This window comes from Rhinopithecus bieti, unplaced genomic scaffold, assembly GCF_001698545.2.
Source record: "Rhinopithecus bieti isolate Rb0 unplaced genomic scaffold, ASM169854v2 scaffold_6933, whole genome shotgun sequence".
Classification (NCBI taxonomy): Eukaryota; Metazoa; Chordata; class Mammalia; order Primates; family Cercopithecidae; genus Rhinopithecus; species Rhinopithecus bieti.
Genome location: NW_016805426.1, coordinates 1 through 10,532, shown reverse-complemented (window position 1 = coordinate 10,532; position 10,532 = coordinate 1). Strand labels below are relative to the sequence as shown.

The 10,532-nt window shown below is 38.7% G+C and overlaps 1 pseudogene; it reads left to right on the top strand.

The window, feature by feature from the left end:
- The window catches only part of LOC108529880 (aldo-keto reductase family 1 member C2-like), an 18,781-nt pseudogene extending 11,632 nt beyond the window's left edge, over positions 1-7,149 (top strand).
- The last annotated feature ends 3,383 nt before the right edge of the window (positions 7,150-10,532 follow it).

Here is a 10,532-nt window from a genome sequence, read left to right as displayed (position 1 = left end):
AACATCCAATACAGCCAAATATCAACCATGATTTATGACACTGTTAAATAAAGCTTTGTGCAGACCATTTTGATAATTATACAAGAAGCAGTTCAAAAATGTATACTCTTTGTTTTAGTTTTATATTTCTAGGGATATTTGTAGACAATCAAAATGTGTTAAAAACTCCCATCTATATTATATAGTAATATAATATATATCAACATATATATATATAATTTCTAAAACCAAATGCTTAGAATTTTGATTTTCCACAAATGAGGAAATAAAGTTCTGATGGCTTCATAGAGATCTTTGAGAGGATATTATGAAGACCTAATAGCAAAGAGGGAAAGCTTGTAAGACTATATCAAAAGCATATCAGAGAATTATATGCTATTCTGTTTTTCAGGATGCTTTTAAGCCAAAAGAAACAGAAAACTCAATTCAAACAGGCTTAAAGTTGATTGACTTATAGAAAGTTTGGGTTTGGTTGCTCTAGAAGCTGTAAGATACTTTCCTAAACTGAACATATTTTGTCTGTACTCCATGTTTTATAGCTTCAGAATAGCTCCTCATGGCAACTGGGGGATAGGTCTCCTCATTCATCTTCAGCACAGCAGAGAGGGTTTTCTGGGGCTGTTTCTAAAGACAGAAGAATAATTTTCACAGAAGTTTTCTACCAATTTTTTTCTCATGTGTCATTGGCTTGAACACCGTAATATACCTTTCATAAACCAATTAATGTAAGAGAAAGTAAGTTCATGACACAAAAGTGTAACTGGCTTCTTCTGGAGCACAGAAGCTGAATATGGAGGAAGGGAGAATAAATGAATAAAATCAGGATTCTTATAAAATATGTTAATCTATACTATTCAGTATATATGTTAATTTTAAATTATTTAACATCTTAAGAACAACAAAAATGACTAAAATGAAGCGTACAAAATGATTAGAGGTTGCTACATGGTTCTGGTAAAATTCTAGGTGATCTGGTATTTTTTCCTATATCTAACATGAAAATATTTCTTTTGTTACTTTTAAAAGTTTTTATTTTTGTAAAATTTTTAAAAACGATATAGAGAATATGAGTTCAAAAATTTCCTGGAAAAATGGAATTAAAAGATGTTAATAAAGATATCAACTATTTTTCAACACAAGCTTTACCAAATTCAGTATAGTTTTTAAAGCATAACTATATGCTCATGAGTATATGAACTAAGTATGTGAACTAATAGCAAATAGTAGCCATTTAGTTCATCTCTAAATAACTGAGAGTCCCGGTAATTTAATCATGTCAATGTATTCTTTATTTTTTACATTATTAACTGTAAAAAAAGTCTCTGTTAAAGATTCTTAAAGATTCAGACACAAAAAGAACTCAGAAGGAGCCAAATCAGGACTATAAGGTGGATGACTAATGATTTTTCTGTCAGAATTCTTGCAAAATTGCCCCTGCTTGATGAAAAAAATGAGTAGGAGCATTGGTATGGTGAAAAATAATCTTTGGTGAAGCTTTTTTTTTTTTTTGAGATGGAGTCTCGCTCTGTCACCCAGGCTATAGTGCAGTGGTGTGATCTCGGCTCACTGCAAACTCCACCTCCTGAGTTCAAGCCATTCCCCTGCCTAAGCCTCCCAAGTACCACATCCTGCTAATTTTGTGTATTTTTAGTGGAGATGGGGGTTTCACTGTGTTAGCCATGATGGTCTTGATCTCCTGACTTGTGATTAGCCCACCTTGGCCTCCCAAAGTGCTGGGGATTACAGACGTGAGCCACCGCGCCTGGCCCTGGTGAGGCTTTTTGTGGATATTTTCACACTAAAACTGGCTAATTTTCTCAAAACAGTTGTTATTCTTCTTTAGCCCTCTGGAGACTCAATAAGCAAAATGCCCTGAGCATCCCCAAAAACTTGCTATGACCTTTTGTCTTGACCAATCTCCTTTTGCTTTGGCTGGACCATTTCCACATCTTGGTAGCGATTGCTTTGATTTTGCTTTGTCTTCAGGATTGTACTGGCAAAGCCATGTTTCACCTCATTTTACAATTCTTTGAAGATGCTTCAGGATCTTGATCTCACTTATCTAAAATTTCCTTGGAAAGCTTTGCTCCTGTCTGTAGCTGATCTGGCCACAACAGTTTCATCACCCATGAATTGGAAAGTTCACTCAACTTAAATATTTCAGTCACTATAGTGTAAACGGAACCAGTTGAGATATCTATGGTGCTGGTTATCATTTCTGCTGTTAATCATTGCTCTTCTTTAATTAGGGCCCTAGTAAGATACATGTTTTTTCCTGAAAATTGATGTGAATGGTATGCCATTGTGGGCTTCATCTTCAACATCATCTCGTTCCTTCTTAAAATGTAGGGGATTTTGCCCATAAATTTTGTGTAAAGAGTCAATAATTTCACCATTCTTCCACCCATGCTTCACAATAAATTTGATTTTTGTTCTTCAATTTAGCAGAATTCATGTTTCTCTGATAGGGGAGTTGTCTTATCTTTCTCAATGCCTCAAACTAGATCCTGTTTAGACGTGTCATAACAAGTTAGTACAAGTTTATTTTAGTGCATTTTTTTTTTGAAATCCATGTATAGTTTCTACGTAATGCACATTTTCAATCAATTTTTTGAATATTCCCTCACGTTATAATCATTTCCTTTTTATGTACCCATCCTTACACTTAAGCAATAATTATCTCACAACCAAACATGTTACATAGATAATTCTACCTCTGTATTATTTTGAAGCAGACATTATATCATTTTATCTGAAAATATTTTAACAAATCTCTAAATCTTTAAACATTGCCAGATCTTTTTATACCACTTGAAATGGTAGCAATAATTTCTTATTATTACTAAATAACATGAGTGCTAAAATATAATTTTATCATATTTTTACAGTTGATTCATTTAAATTGATGTGGAAATAAGGCCCATACATTGCAATTGGATGATATGTCTCATAAATCACTCTTTTCTTTTTTTTTGAGACCTAATCTCACTCTGTCATGCAGGCTGGAGTGCAGTGGCATGATCTCAGCTCACTGCAACCTCCACCTCCCAGGTTCAAGCGATTCTCCTGCCTCAGCCTCCTGAGTAGCTGGGATTACAGGCATGCGCCACCACGCCTGGCTAATTTTGTATTTTTAGTAGAGATGGGGTTTCACCATGTTGGTCAGGCTGGTCTCAAACTCCTGACCTCATAGTCTGCCCACTTTGGCCTCCTAATGTGCTGGGATTACAGATCTGAGCCACTGAGCCTGGCCAAATCACTCTATTATAAATAAGTTTGCTCTCTCTCTCTCTCTCTTTTTTTTTTTTTACTTCCCTCCTCTTCTTCCTCTTCTCCCTCCTCTGTCTTCTTCTGTTTCTTCTCTTCCTCCTTCTTCTCCTCTTGCTGTTCTACCTTCTCTTTCTCTTCTTCTTCCGTGGCTCTCATTCTCACTCTGCCTTTTTCTTTCCTTCAATTTACTAATGAAAACTTAAGGCTTTTATTCCTGTAAAGTTTTCCTCAGTATAGGATATACTGGTTGATCCAGTGATGTGATACAATTTGACATGTTCCTTTTGTACTTTCTGTAAACTGAAAGTTAAAGCTAAAGATTTGATCACATTTGGTTAACGTCATTTGAACTCGTGAATTTTAGCAAATACGTCGTTTTCCCAACCATTGTAGTGACTATTCTTTTTGATGCTCAACTTGCCACCATTTTGACCAGCAGGAGACTTTTCAAATGAGCTTCTTGGTCCTTTGACTTGCTTCATTTTTTTAATGTTCTTTGCCATTTAGAATATAAGCTGTTCTAGGCTGAACTTGTAGCTTCCCCAGTCAGAAATGGAATTAGCCATTTTTCTAAGAAATCTTGGTTTCTCTGAGTAGAAATGTCATGTAGACACTATAATTTGGGCACAAGAGATTTTAATCATTTAAAAACACTAATTAAAAAAGAATACATAAGTTATCATATTAGTATGACCGCTGATGGAATTTGAAGGCATTTCAGAAGGTGCATGGGGAAAATGACCAATCTGAAATACATAGTACAATATTAATATAGTACTAGATATTCCTTCAAGGCATTTAAAAATTTACATGTGGTTATTCGCTCATGTATTCTGACACCTTTTGGTCTTGAAAAATTACAGGTGGAATGTCACCCTTACCTCAACCAGAGCAAACTCCTGGAGTTCTGCAAGTCCAAGGACATTGTTCTAGTTGCCTACAGCGCCCTGGCATCTCACAGAGACCCAAACTGGTAATAAGAGTATCAAAGAGTTAATTTATATCAGCAACTCTATTGATTAAGAAACTTTTAGCATTTCATTATAGATAAAGTCAAACATAGAACAGTGAACACAACAGTGTAGTGAATTCCCATGTAACACCACTGAGCTTCAATGTCACCAACATTCCTTCCCTCCTGTTTCATTTGTATATCTGCCTTCTCCCAACCCCACTCCAAATACAATTTCAAAGTGATTTGAAGGTGAAATTTACATAAACTGTAATGCATATATGTTAGCCGTACAATTTTGATAAATGAATGTACTTTGTAATCCACATTATTGTCATGATATAGAAACTTTCTCCCAAAAATGTTAATTTGTGTTCCTTCTGAGACAATTCCTCCCCACCTCTAGGCAACTATGTTCGTAATGTTTTCAGTCTTAGATTACTTTTGTCTGCTGTAGTACTTTATGTAAAGAAGTCATATATATTCTTTTGTGTAGCTTCTTTTGCTCAACCTGTCTGTGAGATTCATTCCTGTAGTTGCAAGTGTCTGTTCTTTCCATTTTACTGCTGTAAGATATTCCGTTGTATGGACATGCACACCACAAGTTGTCTATCCATTCACCTATTGATGGGCAGTTTAGTTGTTTCCAGTTTGCAGCAATTGCAAATGAATCTCTATGAATATTTATGAGACACTTCGAAACATACTCTATTGTATCTTCTCCTCTCGTTGTCTGGGGCTTTGGGCAAAAGGGGTAGCACACTCTAGATTTTTTATCCATACTCTTCATATCTGTTGTTTTTCTCCAGGATGGACCCAGATAGCCCATATCTTTTGGAGGAGCCAACCTTGAAATCCATTGCCAAGAAACACAATAGAAGCCCAGGCCAGGTTGCCCTGCGCTACCAGCTGCAGTGGGGGGTGGTGGTCCTGGCCAAGAGCTTCTCTGAGAAGAGAATCAAAGAGAACTTCCAGGTACAGGTCAAGTGGTTTTGCTCCAAAATGAGCCATAGTCGCTGGTCTGGGCCATCTCTCTTCCACGGGGGAATGTGCCACATGTCATTCATGCCCGTGCTTCTCTCCTCTGTGTGCTAAGGGAGGGGGGCAGGATGGAAGAGTATGAAGAGAGATCACTGGATTCACAGTTCTAAAGTTTATCACCTCTAGGACTGACTTTGCCCCTCACTAGTTGTGTGACACTAAGCAAATTTCAACTCCACCATTTTCATGAGTTTCAGGAGTTCTACATGGTAAATAACTTTAAGGACCCTCATTTCTCTCCTTCACCACCTCTGTCTGACAAATCTCCATTTGTATTTTATGATCAAACTCAAATAGGATTACCTGCTTTGTTACATATCATACATACATAACCATTGGAACAACGTAGCACATTTTTCACCACAATAGTGCCTGGCATGGTTTGTTAGTGAGTCTTTTCCCTTTTAACTTAACATTGTTTTTCTCTAAGATGTCAGTGTGCTCTCTGGACTGTGAGACCCTAAATGCAGTGACACCTTCTGGGTCATCTTTTATCACCTTTCCCCTGGCAGTGCCCCAGGCAGGTGGGAAGCTAGGTATAATTTCATAGACTGATCAAATTATTAATAGTAAATCAATGAGTAAAGATTTTGCCTGAAGACTTCCTCATATACACTCCAATCCATTAGATCAATCAGTGGTCTTTAATTTACTTTGTTTTGAATTCTAAAAGAATTTTTAAAGACTATGTATGCTGTTGTCCATGTAAAGATGGCAGCTGGAAAAATCAACATGAGTTTAGTTATTACAAAGGATGATATTTGAAGCATATTTCCTAATGTATTTGTTTCACAACTTTGTAGCTCTAAATTTTTAAAGTTATACTAAAATCAAATAGGCAAATCTAAATCTTGCTACAATATAGAAAAAAAATCTTATGGTATTTTATTTTTCAATTTAACTTAACATGTTAATACATATCCCTGTGATAACCATGTCACTTCTGGAGTATATTTTAAGACGAATCACTGATGGGTAAATATATGGGTGGATAGGTAGATAATGGGCAGATATAGGTAGAGAGAGAGAGAGAGAGAGAGAGAGAGACGTTAGATAGATATGTAGATCATAGATAGATGGATAGATAGGGCTCTGAGTTTTCTGTCTTCTGCATGAAATAATGAACTTAATTTGTTAAACCAAATATCTCTTTTCTTTGCTATTAAGGGATTCTTCATCAGGGGTTATGTGTTTTCAAATAAAACAACTCTTGGCTTAAGTAAGATAAATATATTCAAAAAAGTTTTTTTTTTTTTTTTTTTTTTGTAAGGAAGTAGTATTTGGTACTATTTAGTAGTAGCTGGAAATAGTATTTGGGGGCCTGCAATGCGCAAGTGGTATGGTGGAACAATTGATCAGGAAATGCTTTCCTAAGGCCAACAGATTCTTGGAGCAAGGTTGTCCTGTGTTCCAAGGCTTGCACAGTCAAAGACTGGGACAAGTTCCAGGGGAAGTGAGTAAGGAAAATCCTCACCAAGCACCAAGTGTGGTCAAGTCAAGGAAGCAGGTATTTTGTCCAGATTTGCCTTTGTTTAGGATAAAGAATTTATTTTTTTCTGTCTCAAGCAATTCTCTAGAAATGTCTAAGATTGATAAGTTGTCTTTCTTTTAGAAGTGGAGCAGAGCAGGAGGGAGGTGGGATGGAAAAGTAGCAGAACTCAGGGGAAGAGGTCTCACCTAGAGGCCAATGAGGACAGAAATACTTTCCATATTGCCATCCTTGCCTCTGCCCTCTGAAAGCCTTGTATTCCCAGGAAGAAGCTGCTGTCCTGGGGAAAGGTTAATGTGTTTTCTTCCTTTCAGGTTTTTGACTTTGAGTTGACTCCAGAGGACATGCAAGCCATTGATGGCCTCAACAGAAATTTCCGATATGCTAAGTTACAATTGTAAGTCATGCTTGCAGATTCTTTCACAGGCTGTTTTCTGTAATATGCAGGCAAACAGAGGAACACATCTTCCCTAAATCAGGAAGGCAGGCCAGATTTCAGGAATAGGTATGAAACAGGAGCTTCCCTATAGTCCTCATTTGGCTCAATCTCTGACCCAACAGGAATGTGAGTCTGCAAGTGAAACTGCTGATGTCTGCACCATTGTGAATGCACTTCTTCTACTTTTTTTTTTTTTCAGCCTATTGCTTAGGCTGGAGTACAGTGACACGATCTCAGCTCACTGCAACCTCCGCCTCCTGGGTTCAAGCAATTCTCCTGCCTCAGCCTCCTGAGCAGCTGGGATTATAGGCATGTGCCACCACGCCCAGCTAATTTTCATATTTTTAGTAGAGACGGGGTTTCACCATGTTGGTCAGTCTGGTCTTGAACTTCTGACCTCGTGATCTGCCCACCTCGGCCTCCCAAAGTGCTGGGATTACAGGCGTGAGCCACTGTGCCCGGCCATGAACACACTTCTTTAATGCCCTTACTACCTGGGCCTGGTCCTGCACTCAGGGCCACTGCCTCTTGGAATAGAAGGCACGGTGTCTGTGACCCATAGTACTTACAGGAGCCCATGATAATGTTCTAGCTTTAATTTATTTTAAAGTCAGAAGAAAAAAAGAATATAACAATGATGAATATGTAATAATGAATCCAACCTCGTCTATCTTCATGTCTATACCAAGGCAATGTAAGACTTAATTTTAATATTTGTATAGAGCGTTGGTCCATGAAAGCAAATGTGCATACATCCTAGGGAATTCACAGTGGGCCCTGCTTCCATGGCCTCCCCTCAGTGTCCAGTGACATTTCTCCTTACTGTGGCATTCCTTTTCCAAGACACCAACTATTTCTTCCAAATTTTTGTCTTCCTTGGTTTTCTTTACCTTCACAACTTCCATTTCCTCAGCTATATAATCTCAACAAACTGAATGATAAATGAATTATGAAATTAATAGACCCTCAGTGTTAGTGACTGAGGTGTCCCCAGTGGCCTCCACCAAGTTAAGATCCTCTGGAGTTTCTCTGGATCTTCAAGGCAAGACTCTTACTCCAGTGTAATCTTTGTCCATCTGAAGTCCAGCTCTGGGGAACCCAACATCCCTTGACTTTGGTTTATTCACAAACATGATGTTCCATTTGATCAACTGCAGCAGGATCTCGGGGTTGAGGAGAAAGAAGACTAATCAAACAGAACAAAGTTTGGAGGAGAGTTTAGAAACAGAGAGAAACACCATTTTAGTTAGGAAAATAAAGACTCAGTCTCCAAAATAGATCGCAAAGGTCCTTCTTCTTTTTGTAAAACCATACCAGGTTTCCAAGAAAAGACATTTTCAATGAGAAAAATGTGGAAAGTAACCTTCTTATACGCACAGGCTTTAAGCATAATCTGTGATCTGCCTCATGAGACTGTGAATGTCTCATCTTACTCATCTCTGTGGCCCTGTGTTAATATGGCTACTGGCACATTGAACTGCTTAGAAGGTACTCTTTAATGACACTCAATTAAAAAGAACAAATTATAAAAAAGAAAAAACAACATGGAAAAAGGGAAAATATACAGTAATATAATTACGGAATCACAAGTAATCCTATAAATTATAATTAAGGAAACAGCAATCACATTTTGCTGGTCTTCGTTATAATTAAGGAAACAGCAATCACATTTTTGGTTGTTAGAGCTACAGCTTGTCTCCTCCATAGATTAGAAGTTTCTCATTGCAAGGACCCTGTATCACTGAGGATGCTCAGTACGTTTGTGGAATGAATGAGTGGAAAATAGGAATGCAATCCTCACTGCCACCATCCTCATAAAGTACTGATGCTGATAGATGCTGCTGGAAGATTAAGCAAATCAAGCACTGAGAAATAACAGTTAAATTTTGTAACATGGAAGTCATTGGTGACCTTATCAAGAACATTTTTCACAGGACAATGAGGGCAAAAACCCCAGCGGTGTGAGTTTAAGAGATGGTGGGAACTGGAGGACACGGATGTAGGCAAATCTTTCAAGGAATTATGTGGGGAAAGTAGAGGGAAGTGGAGCAGAGGCTGCCGAGTTTTTTTTTTTTTGGTGGAAAGAATTTACATTATGACAGAGTCAGTCAAGGAGATGAAAGGACAGAACATTGATGTGATAGCTATGAAGATATTGAAAACAGCAGGAAGGATGGCAGAAGTAGTACTGCACAATGTACCCCAACCACGTCCTAAAATCGCCAAGAAATCAGAGCAAGTGATCACAGGGTGGATGGCAGGTGACTGCCACAAGGAGAGGAAGTTTGGAAGGGAGGTGTTTCTAGGGAGCAGGAATGGAGACTGGATAGATGAGGCAGTGAGGAGAAAGGAGGACACCTGCCCTCCCTCCATGCTCCCTGGGAGGATGGTGGGAGAGAACCCACGCCTCCCTTTAGGAGCAATGCTGGAGAAACAGAATCCTCATGGAAACTAGAAGTTTGGATTAGAAAAAAGACAGACAGGATGGGGGTTGAAAATATTAATGGAAATTGAAGATTTTGAATTTTGTGATAAAAAAAAAACCACACAGAAGGGCTTCAGAATTAAAGGCAATATGAGAAATAATAGAAAAGCAGAGGAAAGAACTTTAGGGAATGAGAGTTTAAGGGAATGAGCCTGGAGTCCCGGGCTGTTTTGATGACTGAAATCCATGGAGGTAAAGACCCTAAGGATACTAATCCTGTGGGCATTGTGGCAGCTGGTGGTGCTGAGGCTGTGAGCCTTGAAGTGGGCAGCTGAGGCTTGGGGGCTTCCTGGGAGCATGCGGAGCTCTGGAAACTTCTCATGACTCCTGACTGTGGAGAAGTGGTGGCCAAGGAAAAGAGGACTCACCCTAGACAGTGAAACTCCCTCTATCTATGGCAGACCCAGCTGGAGAATTGATAGAATGGAGGATATTTTCCTCTTACTGTAAAGTATAATGTTCCTTCTAAGTGATGCAAAGTAGGTTTAGGGTGAATCATGCACCCTCATGCAAAATAGGTTTAGGGTGAATGCCATGCCGGTTCTATTCCTCTGTTGCAACTTGGAGATATCAGAGAAGAAACAAAGAGAAAAAGAAGCAAGAAATCAGAAGCTCACTCTCTGTGTTCTTCCCCCAGGATGTGAGGGCTCCTGATGAGTGATCAAATGCTAGGAGGGAGTGAACGGTACCACATTATTACCAATGCCCAGGACAGACGTTAAGCTGCGCAGTGATGCGTGCAGAAAAGCCTCAGGAGAGAGACACAGGGGAAGGGGAAAGAAGGAGGAGCATTTCTGCCTTTAATTCCCCACCTGGGAAGGAGGCAGAGTCAGGATTAGTGAGTGATATTCAGAGT